Consider the following 24,103-nt stretch of genomic DNA (forward strand, 5'->3'; position numbering starts at 1 on the left):
GGGCTTGTTTTGCCATAAAGTGGGACAGGATGGGGCTACCATGGAAAAAAAACTAAACCAATACATCCCCAGTCGATAGGTATCTCTGGCAGGGAATAGCATGGCCGTAAGAATATGGCCGTGGATTCAGTTCTACTAGCAGCCGTATTTATAGAGGAACTTGAGGCAGAAGTGACATGTTGCCTTTCCCTGATATTTTTTCTCTCCCCTTTTCGATTATTCTTGCAATAACAAAGCAAAGGTCTGGGCATCGTCAGGCAGGGGTCAAATAACACAGTGGTACTGATTTACTTCGGTGAGAGAACTGGTTCCTTCTGATGAGTATCACTCCGGGGTTGGCAGGCTCCTCCATAGGCCTGCCAACTGACCTCGCGGTTGCTTTGAAAAATGATGGATGTTAAAGTAGTTTTCCTCCTGATAGGAAAACAACTCTTCTATTTCTTTTTTTCTTTTTTTCTTTTTTTTTTTTTTTTTTTAGGTTGTGATGGAAACTTTTTTAATAAGCGCAGGCTTACAGGGACCCTCGAAGAACACAGTTATTTTGTCTTCCGGTGTGCAGTGGGACCAGGACAGGAAATTTTTGGGCTTACTTGCTTTCCAGTATTTTTTAATCTCTTTAGCATTTAAACATTGGAAAGAAAACGTACGGGAAAGGTCTTTAAAGGAAGATGTTATGTGGAACTACATATGGTAAAATGTCTCGTTGCGGTTGGCCGGTACGGTACTATGTGGAATATCTTGTAAAGGTATTGCTTAGGGCCAAAGGTTTCCCAGCTGGGGTTTGTTTTGAGAGGGAATGGCTTATTGTCACATATTGCACGGTAGGAAACCTTCTGCCTTGCAGCTCTCCGGTGATTTATTTTAGGTGTTTAGCCAAGGACTTAAATGGGTTAGTAGACTAGCACCTTCAGGGAAGTTGCTCTTGATCATTTAACTTTCAGAGAGCAGGTTATAGTGCTCTCAAACAGTTGTGTCAAAGACCCAGCAAAAATTAATGGCTCAGAACTAATGGCAAGCTTTCCAGGATGTTGCTCTGATTTATTGAGTGGTGCTAAGCTCCAGCATCCTTGTGTGGAGAGCACTTGTCTTCATATAAGGAGGCCTAATATTGCCTCAAGCTGTTGTCAGTTGACTTGGCGAAATTGCTTAGATGCTACTCTTGGTGTAGGTAGCTGGTGGCGGTTACTCGTAAGTATTCAAAGAGCAGAAACCCTGGGGAAAGGCTGATTAGCTGCCCAGGAGGATGGTGTTCCAGCCATGTAAACAAACTCTGGAAGTCTCCTGGTCATAATGAGGACCAGGCCCCAGTGACAAAGCCCACTCTGCTCTGTGCTGCTGCATTGAAGTTGAGCAATTTGCAAGGGGAAAGTGATTGGAGTCTGTCCCTGTGATGCACGTAATCCACTAATCACCACTCTGAGACTTCTGGTGCTCAGAAACAGCAGGAGGGAATTGGCTTTTATGAGCTGAAGGAGACACTGGCATATGTTGTTGAGGAGAGAGGGAGGAGGGACTACTTAAATATTTATAGATTAAGGGTACATTGGGATCCCTTCTGTCTCTTGTATGCCTGGTTCCCCCCCTTCCTCTTGGGGATAATGAGACACAAAATCTCCTCAGCCTTACCTGTGTTTTAGACGGAAAGCAACCAGTCTGAACCTCCTTCCGCCTTCCAGCCTTTGTGCTTACACTAATGGACTGGGTGGATGTGAAGCCATTGCAAAACGTACCTTGTCACCATCCGTCTCGCTGGGCTGTCTCGGTCTTCCGCCAAAAACATCGCAACTGAAAAAAGTAAGGGCATCGCAGCCTGGATGCTTATGGAAAGTGAGGTTAGAAGCGAAGTGAACTTAAAAGCAGGTTAGTGGCGAGCAGGTAGCAGCTGCTTAAAGAAAGCTGTCTGTGCCACTGTTCTGAATCTCTGCCCTGGTCACCCCAGGGTACGAGGGTAGAACAGGTAGAGCCTGCCGAGAGGAGCTCTAATGTTCCTTCCTACCTCTAATTTTAATGAAGATGTGTCTTTCCTGCAGACGAAAAGGTGACCTTTTTCATTGGATTGCTCCTGCTTCAGTGATTACTTTGCATGTGTAAATTCACCCTCCCTTTCATAAAGGAGGACGTATTTCATATTGCGCGCAGTCACAGAGAAGCAGTTGACTGCTGCGGACAAAATGCTTCCATACGCAGAGTGCTCCGCTCAGTCTTATGTACGGAACCTGTGAAGGAGATGGAAAAGTTTGGGCAAGAAGTAGGCCCCACGCTGCATATCCTTTTAAGTCAGAGCAGCCTAATGTGGTGATAGTAATAGAGGGGAACAGTGCCCTGTTTAGGAGCGGGAGGCTGGAGGAGATGCCCAGTGTCAGGAAATCATCTCTGCTGACACAGGCGGGTGTGTTATTGACAGGCGTGCGGCAGTGAGAACCATGTCGGCGAGCAAGATGACTTCAGGAGCCCTTCCCATCAAGACCTGTGGAAAATGACTGTGATATTGAAACTGAGGAACGGTGCGTGTTCCCTTGCTTCAGCCAGTTAAAAACGGTAGAATTTTGTGGCTTGCTTTTTCCTGCTTTTGGTGTGCTGTAGTAAATTAGTTTCTCCACAAGACGCACCTTATTCTCAAGTGCTGCTCACTCTAATATTAGTGTTAAAACTAGTAATACCTATTAATAGTCCTTGCTGTCATATAAATGTTTTCATCAATGCTCCTGAAGTATTTTACAGGGGATACAAATATCACGATAGCCATTTTATGCAGCAAACGGAGGCACAGGGTATGCAGAGAATCATTCAAAGCCGCCTGACGTACCGATAGTGCGGCCGAGAGCTGAACCTCACGTGCTCAGAGCCCAAACGCAGGGTATTGGCCTGTTCCCCCCCTTCTCCGCTACATGTAAAATAGCGGGGGAGAGGCCGTGAGAAATTCTGACAGTTAACTTGTGTGAAAAGACCACACGAACCTTTTGATAAGCTGTTTGCAGCGCGAGATAACTTGTTTTTTATATTCGTACGCATCCCCAAGTAGCTTTACTGTCATGATCCAGCTATGTCCACATGCTGTTCTGCTCTTGATTTTTAAAAGTTTTAATGTGGCATCAGCAAGTCAGACGCAAGTCTGCTCTTATTTTGTTGGAAAGGGTGCATAACTCTCTTTTGTCCTGTTCAGGTTAACGGCTCTTTTAAGACCTATTAAAACTTGTACTTAGATAAATCACATAGTAAGTGGTTTAATATTTGGTATTAAAATTGCATAAACCAGTTCTAATTAGTTAAAACTGTTGCTGTAATGAAGATCTGCCCCTCAAAGCCACTATAGTGCAGCAGTCCTTAAAAGTCATTGTAGAGCCTGCCTGAATGCTTTCAAACAGCTCAGCTGATGTGCCGATGGGTCTGCTGGAAAAAGCAAACCGAACTCGGCATGGAAAACGCTCCAGAGCGTCCCAACGGCTGGACAGCGTGTGTATGACAAAATGTAGCTCTCTGATGTTAAACAAAGTCAGTAATAGAATTTAGGGTTGTTCTTGCGGCTGTCACATCTTGGCCTTCTCATCTTGCTGCGTGTGATGGTGTGGAGTCACGGTGCACAAGTGGCACCACTGCCTCGTACCACAGGGGACTGAATCTTCTGCTTGGTGAGTGAGTTGGAAAGAGCTGTTGCTGGGCTGACTCGGGGCCGGTACTTCAGGCCGCTGTGGTGTTACAGAGTAGGGTAAGGAGTATTTCTGTCCGGCTTCAGCATAAACCTCTCATAAATCGGTGTTAAGCCAACTGCAGCTTTGATACTGTGTTCAGGAGAATTATTTACAGTCCGGTCTCCAACTTGGCTTAAAATTAATGGCGTGTCTATGTGACGTAGGTTCTGGCAAAGACTGGCATGAGTGGCTTCGCTGGCTCGACGTGTCTGGAACCGTTACCTGTGATATGGAAATAGTTGCACCATTCAGTCGTCAAGCCACAGAGTGCTTCACTGCTGCTTCGTAGTTCACCGGTCTTTCACTGAAACTGTCCCACCTTGGTTTTGCGAGTATAAATATCATAATCTCTCTGAAACTAGCAGCCACTGCACTTCTTTTATTTTGCCGATGGTGTCACTGCTGCACCACAAGATTTGTGTTTTCCTGTAGACTGGAAGAAATAGCAGTAAGAGTGGTGTTCAGCGTTCAAAGGGCTGGCCGAAGCAATGGACCCATGGCACGCCGCTGCCGCTCTCCCTGCGAACCGAGTTGGAGCCGGTGAGGGTGACACAGGCACCCTTCGTTCACCGCTCCCATTTTACTTCTCACTTGTCTCCATGCTGCACTTAAGCAGGGGTGAGGTGGCGGCTCTAAAAGCGGCACAGGGTATAGCTGAGGACGCGTTTGAGCCGTTAGGCCGAACCAGCGTTGTGCCTCTAAGACCTACAGCCGACAAGCGATGGGAGGCGAGAAGCGCGTGCCCGCTGCCAGCCTCGCCTCTCCGGCCGCTCTCCCAGCTGTCGGCAGCCTGAAGGGAGGGCGCCTGTTGTCCAGCTGCGTCTCCTCTCAGGTCCGTGGCCTGAAGAACTGGGAGGAGAGTGGATGTTTTCTCTTTGCTGTGCTTATGTGGGGATTCCCTCCAGGCATCCGAGGTGGCTTTGAGGTTGGATGTGGTGCGTTTACTTCACACGGTGAATATGACATCCCTGGTTACATTGGAGCTTCCAGTCACCAGCGCAATGTAAATAGACATGAATTCAAGGAAGCCCTCAGACCTTGTTAATGAACCTGGTAGTTTCAAAGCCTCAGACCTGCCCTGTCCCCGTTTGCTGGTGCTAGTTTCCTACCTGGGTGGATGCTGCTTGGGTTTTTTATTTATTATTACTATTTTTTAAATCGGGGATACCGTGTTTCTCCTGACAAAGAACTGACAGTGTTTATCAGCAGCAGATGTGCCTGCTTTGACGGAATTGCCACCACACGCGTTTGATCTTTTTTATAAATGTCGGGCTATAGTTTCAACAATAGGATGGCACCCTATAGTGAGACCTGAAGCTGAGGGGAAAACACAGATCGACTTTTGCCGTCGTTGGGGGGAGGAAGGGGAAATCCTGTAAACTAATTAGCTCATTTGGCTCAGATGTCATTTCTGATCAAACCACTTAATGCTGCTTTCCGTGCAGATCAGATGTCTTTTGCATTAAAGGCCATTCAGCAAGACCAAGAAGCGTCTAGGGCACCTGTCATCTGCCCTATGGGGATGCTGGGTATACAATTAACGACTGCATATAAAAACTTCCCCGGATTTACTTCAGACACTGAGTTTGATTTTTTGTTCCGTGAAAGGGCATTTCTAGGGCGTTGACCAGATGTCAGTGAGCTTCAAGTTTTTGTCTTCTGCCGGGCGACGGGGAATTCCCAGGGAACAGCTTTTGTCTAAGAGACAAAACCTACCAGGGGGCCTCAGGGTACGGTGTTACCTGTGCTGGTGGGCCTCTGCCTCTTCTTTACACGTATCCAGAAGTCAAGAAGCAGCCGCGTCAGGAGGCTACAAGATTCAGGGCTGGACTTAGGTCCCTAAAACTGTAGTCCCTGTGTCGTAATGAGTATCCAAGGGACTGATAAATGAGGAGGGTTAGCCTTGAACAAACGATAAATAAAATGGGCACCAATGACTTAGAGAGAAATCAGGGTGTTTGTGGGATTAATGTGTATTGGCGTTTGATTTGCGTTGATGTTACAGAAAAGCATGCGGTTCAATTTTTTGTTTTTTACTCACCTTTATGATTTTTAGTAACCGTTTCTCCCTGCAGTATTTTTTCACTGTTACCAGTGAAAAATGTCAAGAGAATCGGCAAAAATAAATGCGCAAGTGAGAAAGGTGTTTCTCGGCTCGTCTTTTAGGTGATTGATTTTCATTTAGGTAATTCTTAGGGATTGCAGTTAGGCTGGCATGTGGCCTTAAGAAAGCACATGTGAGCCCTGGGTATCTGCCTGTAGCTCTACAAAGGATCGGTAGGTATTTTATTTTGACACAGGAACAATTTATATAGAATAGCACACGGATTATTTTATCAGAAGGATGATGAGGAGAACAACTGCAGACAGATACGTAGTGCTTGCTTAACCTAGAGCCACTATTCCCACTTTTTGTAGAAGCGCTTTCGGGATCGCTGCAGACGGGGGCAGCCACGGCAGAATGGAGGAGGCCTGGAAGGACGACGGCCAGCTGGAGGCAGGAGATGCCCTGCAGAAATTGGTCAAAATCTGGGCAGCTGTACTTGTACTGTTGTTGTACTGGAGCGGCCTTAAGCTTTCCCAAAGCTTGCTCAGAAAACTGAGAAAACGAGTACCCAATTTTCCTTTCCAAAGGGAAAGGTAACTGGAAAATAGCCTCACTCGCATCAAGTCTCGCGTGTTCAGTCGGCGCTGTGGTACGACAGCAAGCACAGTGGATCGTGCGAGCAAAAAGAGGGCCAAGTTCTTAACTGGTGTAAATCTGGCATCTTGCCACTGATGTCAGTGGTGTTAGGCTAGTTTACGTCGGTGGAAAATACGGTCCAGATGGTCTTCATGAGAGAGAAGTATCGTGAGCCTGGTGCCTTCTCTTGCGTTGCGCTTTATGTAATGATTTCACACCTGTGAAAATTTGGTACGAGATCATAATGGGGATTCATACAGATGTACGTACACAAAAAAAGTGCAAGGCACTTGAGAGAGAAGCCCATCTCTTTTGCCCAGAGGTAGCCGCGCAGTGGAAAAATAGATTCCTGGGGTGTTTGAGTTGAAGCATGAGTTCACAGTTTTGTGTATTATTTATCTGTCTATCTTTGGATAATTACAGTGAAAGCATCTTCCTTACAAAAGGAGAAGGTAATTTGTAATGAAAATAGCATTAGCAGGAGTGGTTAAGTATCAATATCAAGAGAATGCGATTGCGTGAGGGACATAATTAGTGAGCTTTGTTTGACACTGTTGCATCAGATCCCACGCTAGGATAAAATTTCTGTAACTTCTGTCTTCATCAACATATGGTAAGTGTAGTGACGAAGGTAAGTTTTTGACAGGTCTACCTGCGGTGTGCTTCAGTAGTGCCTTGTTGAAAGTCATCGAAAAATACTTGCTTTTACTCTCTTCAGAACTCTCTAAAAGATAAATACCGTTTCTCTAACTCTTGCCTTATTCAGATTGCGGAACTAGAGGGATGAGATGATTTTGTCATTAGCAATATACCTGTGGTTAGCCCAGTCCTCCCCTGATGAAATTCCTTGTGATAGTTCTGCTGAGGTGGTTGGAACTAGATGAATACTGGTCAGCTGAGGATAGGATTCATTACAATCAGGGAAAAGCACTTTTGACTTAATTTGATCATGACAACTTCAATGTTGGGCTGGAAGTTTAGAAGATGTCATTTGACGATAAGGGCCAGGTTGACTGATGCCAGCATAGCTCACGTGGAGCTGTGTGGGTGTACAGTAGCCAGAGAACTGACTTTAAAATAGTCGATAGCAGGCAGCACCTCCTCAACTCATCAGAAATAACTGCATTAGTTGTCAAGACGCCTGAGAAGGGCTTTTGAGAACTGGTTGTGATCAGCAACCTTGGGCACGCGTAGGACTGTGCAGACAGGGTTTGCTATCAACCAACAATATGTAACCTTTGGCAATTACTGGACAGCGGTTTCTTTTTTTTTTTTTTTTAAATTAAAAGGGAGGCTTGCATCTCAGTATTTTAGCAGTCGAGTGTAATACAGTAAGAAAGGTGTCAGGATGCATTTTATCTAATACAACAGGATGCTGTAGGCAATACTGTTTGAAATTTGTTGAAAAGCAGGTGACAGCCACCCATGTCAAGAGTCTCACTTCCCTGAAGTGTGTTACGCTGTGTTGCTGCTATTAATTTCACAAGCTCTGCTTGCAAGCGGGGAAGTGAATGAGCGATGCAGTACTGCTATACAAAGCTGCCTTGGCTTCAGAAGTTCCTAGGCTGTTTAAACATGCTCCGTGCAATCCACTTAATTGTACCTGTAAGCTTGTCAGGAGAACTTCCAGCAGAAGCAAACCCATAATGCGCTCAGAAGTGGTGGGGGGAAGCAAACCGAATGCTGAATTACTATAGCGCGTTACTGTCTTGCCGAGTTCAGAGGCAGATTTAATTCCAAGTCAATAATTAGAGCAGTTGCTGCAGGAGCTTAATGTAGAACGAGTCAGGTGTGGCTACTGTGTAAGGCTGACAGCAGGTGTAGCAGAAAGCTTTCAGCTGGGATGATGAGCTGGAGGGTAGCGTAATGCCTGAGATAACACAGGCTTGACAGCCTCGCTGCTGGATCTGGTCGGGGTTCCGCTGAGGGAACTCGCGTCGCAACTGTCCACGCTTGGGACAGGTCCTGCTCGGTGCTACCTGAATTCGGAATCGTTTGTGTGTCTGGTGGGTGGGGGAAAACACGTGAGCAGGAGCCAGTATGGACACGCTGCTTACCGCGCTTCGCTGCAGAGATCGGGGTTTCGATGGAGAAGGTAGCAGAGCGATGGGTTTTGCAGTTAGGCACTGAAGTAATTCAGATTTAGAGATCATCAGGCATGCAACTGATTTCTTCTTTGTTTGGGTTTTTTATTTGTAACTCTGAGAGGGATGTAAAGCACAGGCGAAATTAGTAGTACTGCTTAGGTCCTGATCCTGTCAAGAACTGCGCCTTACGTAAATCATGTGCACAGGCATTGCCTCCCGGTCGATATCTTAGCAGGATGATCGCACATCTGTTCACAAAACCGTGTGGAATGGGGCAGATGCTCTGTGGTATGTCAGCCCTTCTCTTGCGGGCTAAGCGTAGCGACTGTTACTCAACAGGCTTCAGAAAGGACTGTCGCCGGGACTCTGAGAAGCCTAACGAAGCTCAGCTCCTAATTCACATTAGATTTCGCTGGGCTTTGAGAAGCCCTTTCTTTTAGAATACTGTGTTTGCCCACGTTAAATACAGCAGGGCATTTGAACAGTTACGTTCAAAAGATGAATCTGCGAATTGACCGCCGACACCAGCTTTTACAAAGTTGAAATTGTTTTTTTCAATTACTTGTAAAGAATTCTTATTCAGATGCACGATGGGCTAATATTGTGTGGCACAGGCTAAATTAAGAAAATGGGTAGAGGAAAGTTCAGGTATGATAGATATAGAATGTTTTTCCTGTACCTTATTAGAGTTCGTTGGACCGGTATGTAATTTGGGTCACGCTTGGGAATGCACGATGACATCCAAAGCAGGAAGGAAACGCTCGTGTAACATAGAAGGGAAGTTGTAAGTGCCGCGCTTGCTCGTTTCTAGTCCAGAACCTGGCAGAGTTCATCTCCCTCCGTTCTGGAGAGCATCAGTTTATACACGACAAAGGCTTCGTTGTAAATACCTACCTGGCATGCAAGCTAAGAAGTGTTCAGGGGGAAGCCTTGCGTTCCTTTTAATCACCTTGGAGATGCAGTTCGTGAGGACTAACGTGCTTCAGCAGATGATGACCTGCTACTATTAATTGTTTCACCTAGAAACACTGGGAATGGGAGGTTTTGTATTACCCACGTAGTACACCTTTGTGTTGGCAGACAGGATGGAAAGTAAGATTGATTTTGTTTGGTTGGTTTGGGTTGGGTTTTTTTGGTTTATTCGTTTGGTTGGTTGGTTGGGGTTTTTTTGTTGGTTTTTAATTCCCAAAGAGCAGCGAAGGTTTTCTTTGAAAATTTACAATTCTCCCTTATGGAGTCATTGTTGAGTTGAAATTCTGAATTCCTTTGTGTACGCTCCAGAAGCAGAAACAAATTAAAATGTGAAGGATATGGCTAAGAAGGAAGTTGTATGTCTTCAGTTGCACCAACTTCTTGGCTGGTCGTGGGTATAACCCTTCTGCTTTGTCTTGTCTTAGTATTGAGCCTGGAGGGGTCCGACTACTTTAGTTACTGTGTTTGCAAAGTATCCTTACTGGAGGTGAGCAGTTCTCAATTTGTAGTGGCTCTTCTAATTGACATACACAGCCACGAGAGTATTATCCCTGCAGAAAGAAAAATGGGTTTGTAGTCTGTGATGTTTAAGAGGCTTTCGAAGCCCCCCTCTAAGCTATTCAGGTACCAGAAATTAGCTCCAGCATAAAATCGTCAGAGACGCTTGTCAGCTTTGTCAGCTACCTCAGTATTACTTCATGTCTCGACCGTTCGTCTCTACCAACCAGAGAACAAATTCCTGTAGTGGTGGGTGAAGCGGATCAGCCGTGTGCCATACCTTCAGCTGCTGCGTCTTTCCTTCCGCTCCCCGGATGTTCAGGGGCAAGTTTCCCACCCTCTTGCTCTTGAATTTTGGGGGTGTGTGGAAAGAATCAGAAAAGCTGACACCTCACTCAAGCACACGTTGAAACCTGGAACCATCTGAGGGTTGGAAGAGTTCTCTTAGTGCTGTGTATAATCAAGGTAATGAAATGAACCCCAATCACTGCATTTGAAACCACGCTAGGAAGTGTCCATCGCTCATAATCTTCCTGTACTGCGTCTATTCCCAGTGCCAGGAGCAAACTCCTAGTCGTCTGCGATGCGAGGTGATGTTTTTCCTCTGTGGATCCATTGTGTGACCTCCCGCGTTCCTCTCTCGTCCCTTCTACGTGGGAGACCGTGCCGAGACCCAAGCTGATGTGTATGCAAAACGCTATCCTTCAAGTGCTCGAGGACTGAAATGCAGCTGTCGCTCTACAGTGTGAATAACAGGAAATTTTAATTTGTTGGGTGGAAAGAGTTAAATGAACTTTAACTGAAAAGCTCTATCTCTCCCTCTCAGGGTAGAAAATAGCCAAGGGCAACAGCGGATGACTAATGTGTAGAATATTGCAATTAGTATAGCAAGGTACTTACAGGGATCAAATTAAAAAATTCATTAACGTACGCACTTAATTAAGAAACACTTTTCGGTTTACATGATAAATTATGACACCTATTAAATCTTCTAGTACAAGCTGTAATGGCTTCTTTGCTCCTGGGCAGAGAACTATTGCCTTTGAGGTCCTTCGAACCTCCCCAAGGACCGGCAGCGTTAGTTACAAGTGTGTTAAAAACAAAGCTTTTTCTCCTGTGAGGTACAAGCCCTGCTTTACTGGAAACTAATTTAAAGTTAAGAAACCAGCCCGGGGACTAAGAGACCCATCAGACTGCAAGCACCATGGATGATTAAATAAACAAGAAGTGACCTTGAGAATAAAGGAAGAATGAAGTTAGCAAAACGCTGAGGTGGGTCCCAGCGAGGCAGCGGGGTACACGTGCTGAGACGGCACCTGGGCACGTCCCCGTGTGACTTGGGTTGGGCTCCGCCCAGCCGGTCTGGTAGCGTGGAGACTCTTACAGCAAGGCAGGGCCCTCAGCTGCAGCTTTTCCTTCATGTTTTGGTGTTTGGTTTGGTTTTTTTTTTGGAGGGGGTCCAAGCACTGTGTAAGGATTGTAGCACTCAGAAATCCTGAGCCCTGTCACAGCGGGCGCTGGGATGTGAGGCTATGGAGCGGGAACCAGGCTGCACTGGGAACGTGACGGATCAAAAGGGGGATTCGATCAAGTTTCTGTTATTCTAAAATAGACCAAAGCTGTAGTTTCCGAAGCACCTGTTATCACAGTTTTGGGGAAATAAAAAATAAAATCCAACTAATGAAAGCGCTTTACCTTTATTTTGGCTTTATTGTTAGAAAAGAGATCGTTTTGAAGTGCAAAATCCAGACTACCAGTTTAAAATGGACTGCTAGAGTGCTCTGACCTTAAGAAGAATGCTTTTTTTCTGCTTCATTTTCTTAAATCTGCTAGGCTTTTTAATTGGGATTAATCTGCACTCTGCTTATCAAAAAGAATTCTCTGTATCATTGGCAAGAGGCAAGTGTGGCATTAGCAACACGGGCTAACCTCAGCAACATCAGAGGATGGTACCCAGAGGTCTGTGTGACCCTCTTGGAATTGCCATGTGATGGTCTGTGCTCAACAGATGTCTTCCATGCTTTTTCTCAGTTATTCCAAAACCTGCCAGATCGATATAGTTATTCCCTGATTATTATTTTATTTATTTACTTATCTTATTTCATCTGGCCTGTCATCTACTCTCGTCTTCAGAGAGTCCCTGACTTGGCTCAGTACTGTAGCTAGCCAGGAACACTTCTGCAGCCCAGTGAGTCTGAAACGTGGCCCGGATGTGAAATTCCACATACCGTTACACAAGCAGAAGCGACAGCGTGAAGCACGAGCAGAGAAAGATCAAGTCTTTAAGTGGTAAAGAGGGACTTGTGGCGCACGCATGCTACAATCCTGTGGAAAATCATGTTGTCTGGAGTCATTCCTGAGTAACATCTGCGCGAGCTGAAGCTGCCCTCGGTCTTCTACCTCCGAACACCTCATGGCACTTCGATGCACCTCAGAAGTGCTTGGTATCTAGCATCCCTCTAGCACTTCAGGCGCCTAAAGTGCCCTCATTACCGTTTTAGTATAGAGTGCTTTCAGAAATCCATGTGTTACATTTTAAGGTTCTAAAATGAAGCTCTTGACTCTCTGCCTCTGCTTACGGTCCTAAATGTTTCAGTCAGTCTGAACCTGTGTTTTGCTGCCGAGATCTTCATAGGAGTAGAATACATTTTTCTGTCAGACTGATGTGGTTTTTTTCGTAAATGAGTTTGAGTTTTGAATAATGTTGATGAAATGCACACAGTTTATTAAACAGAGCAATTCTACGCACTACTTAGATTTCTAAATCTACTTAGAAAGATTTACTGTTCATTAACAAATGTTTGAATGAACTTTAAATGAGAATAACCCAGGAGAAGCAGGAATGATGACTTCATTGTAACAGGTACATAAATATAGTTCAAAACGGAGATTTTTTTTTTTTCCAGACGCTAGTACCTTCCGCTTTGATGTAGCGCTACGCAACGTGTACAGCCGGTTGGGAAATGTTTTGCACGTGCATCGCTTGGTTTGAAGCCCTATTAGTAGCTTGGTGAGTTTAGTGGAACGTCTGACTTTCTCTCTGATGCCCTTTGTGTTGGTTGTTTTTTTGTTAGTTTTGGCTTTTTTTCTCTGACCTTGGCGAGCTGTTGGTTGGTGGTAGGTTTTTCCCCTTGCGTCTTTTGTCTGGCACCCCGGAGATCGACCCTGACCTGAAATACCACGAAGCTTTGGGGAGCCATGGGGGGCGTTCCCGGGCAGTAGCAGGGGGACAGGGCTCTGCTGCCCTCGGGAGCACCTCTCCGTCTCTCCCTTCACCCCTTCTGCCTGGTCGGGATGAGAATGCTGTAGAGCACTTCCACAAAGGTCTGGCCTTTCCCTTAATTATATGAAGTGCAAATAGTATCTAGCACCCACAGTATTTTGTCGACACTGACAGGCCTGCATAAAAAAATGAAAATCTTAGTTTATGCAGTGAGTATCTTGTTGCTTTTTAATAAATCAATAACGGGAGGTGACATGAGAGAAGTGTCTTGAAAACGAATTTTGAGGTGGTGTGGAGGGCACTCGATTATCCTTATGAGTGATTTTCTTTGCAGATTGTTTGGTTTGAAACAAGTTTCCTGACGAGTTCTCTAGAACAGTCTAGAATGACTGCTAATCACTGTTTTTGTCAGCATGTACAGCTTTATATCTGTCTTACAGTGCATGAGGTGCCTTACTTTTTCAAGAACTAGTACTAAAAATCACTACCAAATAAATATTCTAGTCCCATTTCAACTCACTGCACGCTTCTATTTATGACAGAGGAGGAGAGTTGTTCTGAATTGAGAAGAAATAGCTTGGATTTCTGACTTCGATTCTGCACTCTTAAAGCGTTCTTTCTCTGGACAGCGTTACCGGGGTGCCGGCACTCCTGTGCACGTAGCCTTTGATAGCGTTTAAGAGATGTCGTACAAAATACACGTTTGAGTCTTGTATTAGTGAACAGTTGATACTCTGCACAAAAACCAAGGCGCTCTCAAAATGCCTGTAGCTGTAAGGCTGCAATGGCAGCCCCCGGAACGGTAAAACGAAGAACCCCAGAGCATAGCGGTTCGGAAACCCCGCGTCCACGCGGTTCTCCTTCAGCGGCTGGCGGCCTTCCCTCCCTGCCGTGCGCTAACTTCGGTCCGGGTGGGCAGCACTGAGTCACATCTACTGGTTCTCTGGCTTCTCTAGGAAGCTGAGTAAGTGTTGGTAGGCCAAGTGTGGTGAGCTAGGTCCAGGGTACTGGTTTGTTTGTTCTCAAATTTATGTCATGAGCCGTATCCCTCAGAAAAGGTACAGAACGAATAACCGGTTGTGTGGAGAGATGCACTTGATCCAGCTTAGCTTGGCTTAAATGTTAAGATCGGTCTTAAATGTTTATTTGCGCTACAGTGTATGCTTGCTTCTATATTTACGGAACCAGTTGTACATTAGAGTGGGTTTAATGAGTGCTGATACAAAACTCGTATTGAGTGGGAAGCTTGCTATTAATTGTAGCGTGCTTTGGGCTGATGGCTGCTTTGCCTGTGCGGCGTTCTGTCGGAAGCGGTTATTAGGTATCCCTGCGGTGCTGAGCTGGAGGTGGTGCCTGTTCAAAGAGTTAACTTCACCATTCGTAATGGTTACTAATGCTGTTATGAATGTTGGTGGAGCACGCGGACATCTAAAAAGTCTCTGCATGTGGCGGCATGCAGTGGTCATTCAGCTGGGAATGACAGGAATTTGTTTAATATTCAGTGCGTAGAGTCACAAAAATTGAGCGCATGTTGTCTAAATGGCCATTCTGCAGATCTGTAATGCTGCATGTTTAAAGCCTCGTTCGCATTCGGATGAAATTTTTCTGTCACCTTGACTATAGCAAACAAAATGTTCTGTGAGGGTCTGAGTAGCTCCTTCAAAATGGAGGAGCTGAGAAACCAGGACTTCCTTCGGAAACATATTGCTCAAGCGTGGTGATTATTCCTCCCCCAGCCGTTATAATCCAAGTGCGACTGTGTCCCCTGCTCGCTGTAACAGCCCTTGGAAATCTGCCGGCAGCCCCGATCCGGAGGAAGAGTCGGACTCTGAGCCTTCCGGTGCCCGCGATGGCCGTGACTGCCTTCCTTGACGGAGATGGCTGTGTGTGCGCTGCTGGTAGTGATCTGCCCGCAGACCACGCGCAGCCCTGCCCGTGGGCAGCCTCGCTGCAAAAAAAGAAAGCGTTCTCCGCAAACGCTTAGAAACCATTTCTTCTTGTCTCTCTGTTGCTTTAAGCTCTTTCTAACCTTTGTAGGATTTCTCTCTGTCTCTCCTCTCTGGTTTATTTCCTTCATCGTGTAGGCACTGGCATTGAATACTGATGAGGAAATATTTGGTCTAAAGCCAGCTAGTCAATTTTGGTTAATTAATTGGAATGGTGATTGGCAAAAACCCAGCCCAAATTTTTGTAGGTAATTTATAGCATAGGTAATCGTTTACTCGTGGATAATTATCTCTACCTGTAGGTAGCAGAAGGTAATAGTTATGGAGATCCAGATGCATCACTAACAAATGCTGTTTTAGGAAATTGCAAATACTTAGACTGAGTTATCTGTTTAATTACTGAGATTGTAACTAGAGCTGTGCAGTAAACCCACCCTTTCTTCTTATTTGATTCCCTGCACCTTAAGCCAGGTGAACAGAAATAGGGGGGAAATTATTCTTACTGGGAAGCCAGTGTTCCTATCTCTATTGATACGTCAGCTAGCACAGATGCGCCAGACGTCTGGGATGTCGTAATTCGCTTAGTATCAGCCAGCAATACAGTGCCGCTGCTTCGAAGCAAGTGGAAGCAACTGGATAGAAGGGTGATTGAGAAGAGTGCTTTTGGATTGTAACCTGTCGTGCGGCGCAGGTTTCTTAGCTAATCCAGACGTTAGCGTGTGGCAGCCTTCGGGCAAGTACCGCACTCCTCTGAAGGTGATGAGCTCGTCGAGCAGGCCAATGGGGCAGCTTTTTAATATCCCTCTGGTTTTGCCAGAACGTCAGTCTTGACAAATGTTGTTCCTACAGCGCTTAGGACCTGAGGAACGCCATTCCTTGGTGTAGCGTCACCCTTTTGACTGTCTTCAAGCATCGGTTCCTTGCTCTGCGAGTGGAAAGCAACGAGTGGGACGGGTATTCCCAGGGAGTAACCCAGGTGCCTGTTCACAAATGCTGTTGTTGTCCTTTTCAAGAAAAGATGGAGGGGAAAGATGGAGAACTTGTGGCAAGGAAAGGAGGATGTGCTGAGTGTAATCATTCTGCCGTTCGTTTGTTCCCGCAAGAAGTGCGCAAACGATGGCTCTAGGCTTGGGGTTTTGGGACGGGCAGCTCCTATGTAGAGAAATGGCCTGGCGAGATGGTGAGAAGGTGCAGGCCTGGTGTTTATGGTTGGGAGAGGAGTTTTGTCAGAATCCAGGGTTCATAAACGGGAGTGGAAACCAACTGCAAGTCCTCCCCTGTAGTTCTCTCCTGTAAACAAACAAGACAGTTGAGAACACCAGCTTTTCAGTGACGTGGCAGATGGCTCGCTCATCTCTAGGTTTAAGATGGACACGTAGCCCCTACTGTGCTTTGTAACTGAAGCAGCAGCATTACATGGGTTGACAGCAGTAGGAGCAAAGCAAATGACTTAACTCCTACCGCAGATGTAGGAGGTTTATTTTGGAGGGTGATGCCAATTTGAAATCACTGTGTACAAGACATTTGATATATTCTGTGGTAAATGGCCACGCTGTGCCCTCTTTTGCAGACTAGTGACAGATATGTGTTATTTGAAGCTTTGGCACTATTGGGAAATTCCTGTTGATGCATTCAAGTGCTTGAACTCCCTCCTTTGCTATAAAATATATCAGTCGAGAGTTTTGAACAAAAGAGCAACATATCCCAGTGTATGTTCAACGCTCTTAAAAGTGACAGATATACGAGTGGAAGACCAACAAACTGATGGGCTTCTAGACAGCCGTTCCCTTCTTCTGTGAATGGACTGGGCCCATTTTTTTGTTCGCCTAAAGCTGTTTGTTTTGTTCATGGAATCTGCTGAAGTTTCCATCTTTTTGTTCCTTCCTCCAGTGCAAACTGTAAAAAACAAATGCAGAGCCCCTGACATCATCCTACTGCAGCAGTGGGGTGATTTTTTTTTTTTTTTCCTTGTGAAATACTTAGTGAGTACATGATGTTATTTCCAAAAGGGAACAGGCTGGAGACATGCCTTGGAATAAGAAGCAGGTCTGTACGCTGTCATTTTAATTTTGCATTAGTGACAATATGAAATTCAGCTCTGCCCCTCAAGAAGAGAGCGGAGGCTTCTCCGAAAAGATGAGGAAAAAAACGCTTACGTTTTGCCTAGCAACAGAGCAATACCTCGTTTCTGAAAACCAGATTCTTCAGGTCCTGTTGTTCTGGCATGCTGACTTTCCAGTTTGGCTTCTGTACTGAACGGGGCGAAGGGAGGCAGGGCAGCCCAGAAGGTCGCCCCAGGTACGGGGCGACGGCTCGTGCTGCCTTCTGAGCCGTCGGACCCGCCAGCTGTCCCCCAGTGCCTCGGGGAAGATGGCCCTCCAGTGACTTGAGCCCTGCTGTAAAGGGGGGTGCTTTGCAAGCAGTAACCCGCTTTGCTGCCCGGCGCCTGTACCTCTTGTCATCCATGCTCGTGAACTCAGAAAAGCTTTTTGAATACCACAAAGTCTTCTGCACAAATTGGTTTACAATTACCGTGTTTGGCATGGTTGATACGATTTATATGTTAAAAAAGCCTACCAAGCAGCAAGTTGCGTGTAGAAGAAAGCTGATGGTTTGAGTGGATTGCATATGGCCCAGGAGAGGCAAGTAGCCTAGGAAACATATGTTTGGCACCCACAGGTACTGCAGACTCAAGCGAGTGTGAATTGCGAAAACGTAGTTTACATAATACGGTCAATAATATGCAGCAGATGGAGTCTGAATGTATCGCTTGAATCATGAAATTTCTGAACGCTGTAAGGGATTGCACAACAGCAAACTTCAACTTTGAAGGTAAAGTGATCAATGATTTTCTATTTCGTATAGCAGGTGTGAACAAAACCAGTGGAATTAGGAGGTTATCTTTACTCTGGACAGTAGTGATGGCTACTAATGAGAATGAAATCGCTCATGTTGGGAAACGCTGATGTGAAAAAACAGTCTAGTTGGCTGGTGCGCGTGACCCGGTCTGCAGAATTCCTTACGCTGCCTCTAGACGCGAGTTGTTGTGGTTTTTTTAATGGACAAAAGTGGCGTTTGTAGATATATTTGGATGGAAGGGAGTTCTTCTGTCCCTTTATCTCCCAGTCAATTTTTGTCAACTTCCGTTAGAGCAAAACCCTGTGCCTTGGTATTATTGATCCCAAATGAGCTTTGCTCAGCTTGAAGGTGCTTGTTTTCAGGACTGGCCTGCGGCGTCACCTGGGTTTGCATGGTTCTTTTGTCCTTACGGGGCATGGCTGGGAGGTAGGATTCTGGAGACTGGCTGTAACCTGCGTATATGCAAATGACTACTCCATAAGCTTACTGTTGGAGTGTTGTTCAATATTACAGGCTACGGAGTCTGGGAGCACAGAACACAGTATTTCTAAAAAAGGCCAACTTGAGTGTGTCTTTTAAGAGTCTTTGACTAAGGCCATAGTGAAAAAACGTTCCCAAGACGTTTTCAGGATACCTAACAAGTTAGTAAGCTGTCGGATCTAGGCCTTTATTATTATTTGTCAGCCTTGACTACAGATTTGCTAAGGCACATAGAAGTCACAAATGTATTTACGCTGCAAAAGGAAAAGCTGTTCTGAATTAGCACCGGGCACCTTAACTGTAAGATGGTATGGTTTATCTTCCTTGAACTAGTGATTCTGGTTCTGATTTGTGCCGAGTGGTGCTTTAGTGGCTGTATCGGGGTTCCCTCCCAAATTAATCATCAGGGTCTGCAGCAAAAACTTGTACACAGTCTGCCTACTAACACTGGGAGGGCAGCACGTTCCTCGTGGTGCTTATAGACACTCGACGTATGCTATTGCCAATATGCTATTCAGCTTCACACTGGAAAAGAGGAGGGTGCTTCTGGGGTACAGTATTTTAACTGGAGCAGCATTTTGCTGCCTGTTCTGTTAGTGACTCGCAGGAAGTCACGCTAATGTGGAGGAACACGGACCAGCTGCCCAACGGCGTGGCTGTCGGAGGAGACTGTCGGGCCACAGCGTAAGAATCACCGGTGTGTTCGTAGCGCGTGAAGGGTCAGGAGTCCGCAAGAAATTTAAGTAGGAGGCTTTGTGCGTGTAACTCAATGCATAACGTCTTAGCAGAGATGAAAGTTGGCACATATATAGTCGTAGCTTGGATCTTTTGTTGCTACATACTTTGCCAAAATTTAGTTTGGCTATTTTCATTTTATGCAAGTGTGAAAAATGTTATCTGTTTAAGTTGCTTCTTTGCACTTCTATGAATAAAAAATGGCTTTAATTAAATTAAGAAAGAGCTTTGACAAGTGATTTGTCTATAATACGTACTTATGGTTTGTGGCATTTCAAAGAATAAATAACCAAGATGTTGAGGCTTAAACATTGGCTGCTGCACATGTGCTGTCAATTCGTTCGTTGGGAGAGAAATGTTTCTTACAGTGTGGGTTTAGGTCCAGATCCACAAGATCCTTCATATTCAGATCGCACGCCACCTTCCGAGGTAGGGGAAGATGCCTGTCATTGACATGGTGAATGAACTGAACTGGAAGCAGCCCAGGAAGTCTCTGAAGAAGTCAACCGTAGTTTTGTAAGGCAAGGAGAAGCAAGGCTTTGATTTCAGCTCTGCAGACTTGCAGGAGAATCAGAGACAGCAGGAAACTAGTTAAATTCATACGCGTATAAAAGCAAATAAGCCGCAGCAGGTTAGAAAGAATTGAGACTTCGGAGGGACTTTGCTTCAGTCCCAACGACACAGCAGCTGCAGGGAGAAGAGAAAGTAGTTGATTTGTGAGTAAAAAAATCGAAGAGCTGATCTGTTAACAAGTTACCGGCTCAAAAAGGAGAGGTTTTGAAGCAAAATGCTTCCAGGATTATTCACGGTGATGTGATTTTGGCTTTGCCTTCTTTAGCATTGGAGGTGACTCAAAAATGGAGATAGAAGCCTGAAGAAAATACTTAAAACAGTGAATCTGTTGTTTTAAAACGGTCAGAGCATACCTTAATATGATTTTGAGCTTTTCATAAATCACTTAACCTTTTGAACCGCCAAATTTTACGTGCAAGATGTAACTGAAATGCAACGTAAGCTTCCTGAAAATATCCAACAGCCTCTTGTTCTTCTTCTCAGTAAAAGTAACAGCAAAAGCCTTGTGTTAAAAACAAACAAACGAACAAACAAAACCCCCCCAAAAACCCCAAACAAAAAAACCCAACCAAACAAAAAAACCCCCAATGTGCTTAATCAGTGGGCCTCATTCAAACTTAGTCACTCAACCTCAAAAGCCAAGTCCCACTGTCAAATGGCAAACAGGTCTTGATATCGAGTTTGGCATCAGTAGCTATAAACCTGTAGAATGTGAACATTGACCAAGAGGAATCCAGTGAATTCTGTGCTTGTGGAACAGCCAGTACTCACTCGAATTGTGAAGTCATCATAAGGCTCGGTGGTGCAGTTTTCACTTATAGACAGAACTTGACTGAGTAAATCCTTCCTTGCCAGTATATTCATGGATGGATTGCACTGGTGAACTTTGCCTGGCAGTTGTGAGCTGGCATTGGTGAAAATCGGGAAGTTTGGAAAAGCGCTGTCAAAACAAGCAATTAAATGGAAGTGCTTCACTTTCTTCTTAGACTGTAGAGCAGACTTGAGAAAGAGTAGATGACCAGAGGCTTTCTTGTGAGGTAGGAGAGCAGCTGGACTTAAGGTATTTCTATACCAAGACTTCTGCCACTTTAGCAAATTCTGACCAACGTAGGTATTCTGGAAAAAAGGTTTTCATCGCGGGTATAACGCGGACAAGTTTGTGCCACCGTTTTCATCGTCCAGAGAAGGAAGAAAAAAAGTTGCATACTCCTTGTTCATAACGTGGTAGCTAATCCACGGTAACTAATTGCTGTTCAGAATCTTGTTAGCACCTTCTGGGGACAAGCCTCAACACCACTATCCGTAGACAGGTTGTTTTCTGTTGAATGCTGAGGGCTGCCTGCATGGGATGAAGAGGAACAGCCATCAGATGCCTCCTGTGTCACCGTGGGGTATGGAGAATTGTTTCCGCGCATTGAGAAGGGAAGGACTTGGGGACTTGATGGGCTTGCAGGAGGGAGGACCTTTCCAGTGATAGCGCTGACGTCGAACTTAGGGGCTCGAGATTTAGTGTGGGTAAAATAACCTGAATCGGGGCATTGAGTACTGGTATGCTAAGCACTGAACGCTTAAGGCAAGCGTTCAACTTCGTCAAAACATTTACTTACGTAAAGCTCGTACAGGAAGAATGGCGCTTCCTGGGCAAGCTTGCACGTCACCTTGAAAATATCGAGCAGTGAAACATGATTTTCAGAGCTCATCTGGATGGGTAGGGAAGAGGAGTGGTTTGTGAAGTTGCGTGCTGCTGGTTGCACCCTGCCGGTGGCTCTGCGAGGGTGGGGCTCCGGGCGGTGGCGGCGGGCCGCTGGGCAACTCATGCGGCGTCCAGGCGGGGGGGCTTGGGCAACTGAAGAGAAGGAACCAACAGCAGCAAATGGCTGTTCAGCCTCCGTAGGTAGAAACAGTGACCGTAATAGGTCTTTGCTGCATTTGAGACAGGTTTGATTTCCCTCCCCCCCCCAAGTCCATTTTTAAACACAGAAGAAAGGACCATAATGTAATCAGGCTGCGATTAAGCAAGGGGCTGTTTAACTCCATTCTCCCTCCATTAGCAAGTGATGTGGTGCAGGTGGGGGCAGGTGAGAGCAGCTGGTGCAGAGGCCTCTACATGGACACTGCGCTGGCTGGGTCCTGCTTCTGGCTTCCCTTAGTCGGGGCCCTTGGACGGAGAGTTCTCGCCTCGTGTTGCCTCGCGTTGCGCCTGAAAAACCAGCCACCGGTCCAAGCTCCTCCTCTTTAATTTTTTTTTCCCCTTGTACAAGCTGGATTGCATATTTAGTGCACGCATAGAACAGAATTTTTGGGTTAGTTCCCTCCAAAATGTTGCTAGTTAGTCTGTACCAAAACCGCTCTGCGAATTGAACCAATGTGCAGCAAGCGGTGACGCTGCAAAATTTACTTGAAAACGTTTTTATTTTGCACTAGAGCTCTAATGGAGATGAAGCTTTTTTTTTCACCCCCCGGTTGTGAACATTTGCAGCTGCTTGAGGCTGAGACACAGATAAAGCTCTGTGGTGTGAGGGACCGTACCCACTTGTACCAAGGCTTTGCAAGGCAGGAAAAAGGGAAAATGAGCTGCCAGGGAGGAGGTGCGTTCAGAGGCTTCTCAGCACTGCTCCGAGGGACACCGGTCGGTGCTGTCAAAGCACACCCTGGTCCCCAAAGAGGGGACCTGAGCTTTGGAGAGGCGCCTTGCCCCTGGGTTGGGGGCACAGGACAGCAGCAGGTGGCTACCGCCGTTAAACTGAAGCCGGGTGAGAGCCTGAGGCTGCCTGGTGGCATCCGCGGCGTGCGCCGAGAGCAGTCCGTCTTGGCCGCTCCCGCCGAAGGGCCCCGCGTGGCGAGCTGCTGCTACCGAGGCGGATCGGAGGGGAGCTTGGAGCGTGCCTAGGAAAAAGGCTGTAGCTGTCGGCAAGCGCGAAGGCTGCTCCAGCTGCAAGCCTGGCTGAACTTAGGGCCCGCTTTGGTTTCAGTTTGAAAAGACAGCAGGCATTAGCAGCCAGGAGGCAAGCGAGAATGAAGGTATCGACTGGCCTCAGCCTGTCATTTTTAGTGCCTGCGGTGAAATCGGAGGCGTCGGCTCCCCGGCTGTTGAGTATGTCTAGCTGTCACTGTAACTGCCTCGAGGAAGTGGCAGCCATGCGTGGAGAAGGCCGGCGGTGCCGCTGCTGGCGTGTGAAACCTTGCTCCCCGGGAGCGGAGGCAGCGTTCGGTGTTAAGCAGGGCGTAGGTTTGGGGTTGGCCCGTTCCCTCTGCTCTTCGCTGGCGGTGAACTTTGCACAGAGCTTGCTCTGGGAGCGACTGCTTTGTTCTGCCAGTCAGCTGCCGTCGGTCTTGTGTGGTACAGCCTACCTTTTTATTTATTTTTATTTTTTTTTCTCACTGACTCTTTGACACCCACCACCTCCCTGCCAGCCTGGTGTGGCTGATCAAGCTGTTCAAACAACTGGAAGACATCAGAAGTTAAACACTCATTATTTTAATTTGATGCTAATCATGTGTTAATGAGACTAATCCTTGCAATGATTCAGGTAATTTGCTTAATGGCTGCCCAGAGTACAGATTACAGCAATCAGTCACGTCTGATAAGATGTCTGTTGTGGAGGAGGTTGTCAGGTGAACGAGGTGGGAAAAGACTGAGGAGTAAGGTCTGACCTCCTGTAAGTCAGGAGCCTTACTGTTCAGAAGGGGGACGGAAGAAGAAGTCCTGCTGCACAGCCTTGGTGGCTTCTGGCAGCCAGGGAAAAGCAGTTCGAATGACTGGGCTTAAGGGCTGTTCTGTCGGGGGGTCTGATCCTCTCCTGCCTTGAGGAGGAGTAATGCCTGAGGGCTAACAGCGGCATCTGAACGGGACGCTTTATTTCCCTGAGGTCATTTAGGTCATGGCAAAGCCTTCAGGTGTAAAAGACATCTGAACCTGATATCACATGATAGATACTGGTTCGGATCCGTTGCTACTATGAAATGGCATAATACTGCTGGAATTGGTGGAATTCCGCTATTTTGTATGAGGAAGCCCATCGTGGGCCAGTCGGAGTGCCTCTCTGCTTCCAGCCGTGTTCCTGCTTCCCTGCTTTGCCTTCCCGATGCCCTTCAAGGGGTGTTCATTGGAGCAATGTAACACGACCTACGTGAGTAGGGTTGCTCGCTAGGGTTACGCTCAGCTGTTGGAGCCGCCGTTCACGCGAGCGGTCCGTGTAGGCCCAGTACGTGAACAACAGGGCTGTGTTCTGCAGCTGGACCCAGCTGTGTGTTATGCTTGACGTAATTGCTAACATGATATGGTGGTAGCAACTTGATCTGGGTGTATCATATATATTTCTCTCCGGATTTCCTCACAGCGTTGCCTCTCCTGCTGT

General features: G+C 46.3%; 1 long non-coding RNA gene across 1 annotated transcript in view; it reads left to right on the forward strand.

Moving 5' to 3' along the window:
• Positions 1–24,103, forward strand: part of LOC142082334 (uncharacterized) — a 221,068-nt gene that overhangs the window by 99,735 nt on the left and 97,230 nt on the right. The window lies entirely within an intron of this gene.

Source organism: Calonectris borealis, chromosome 4 (genome assembly GCF_964195595.1).
Source record: "Calonectris borealis chromosome 4, bCalBor7.hap1.2, whole genome shotgun sequence".
NCBI classification, from domain to species: domain Eukaryota; kingdom Metazoa; phylum Chordata; class Aves; order Procellariiformes; family Procellariidae; genus Calonectris; species Calonectris borealis.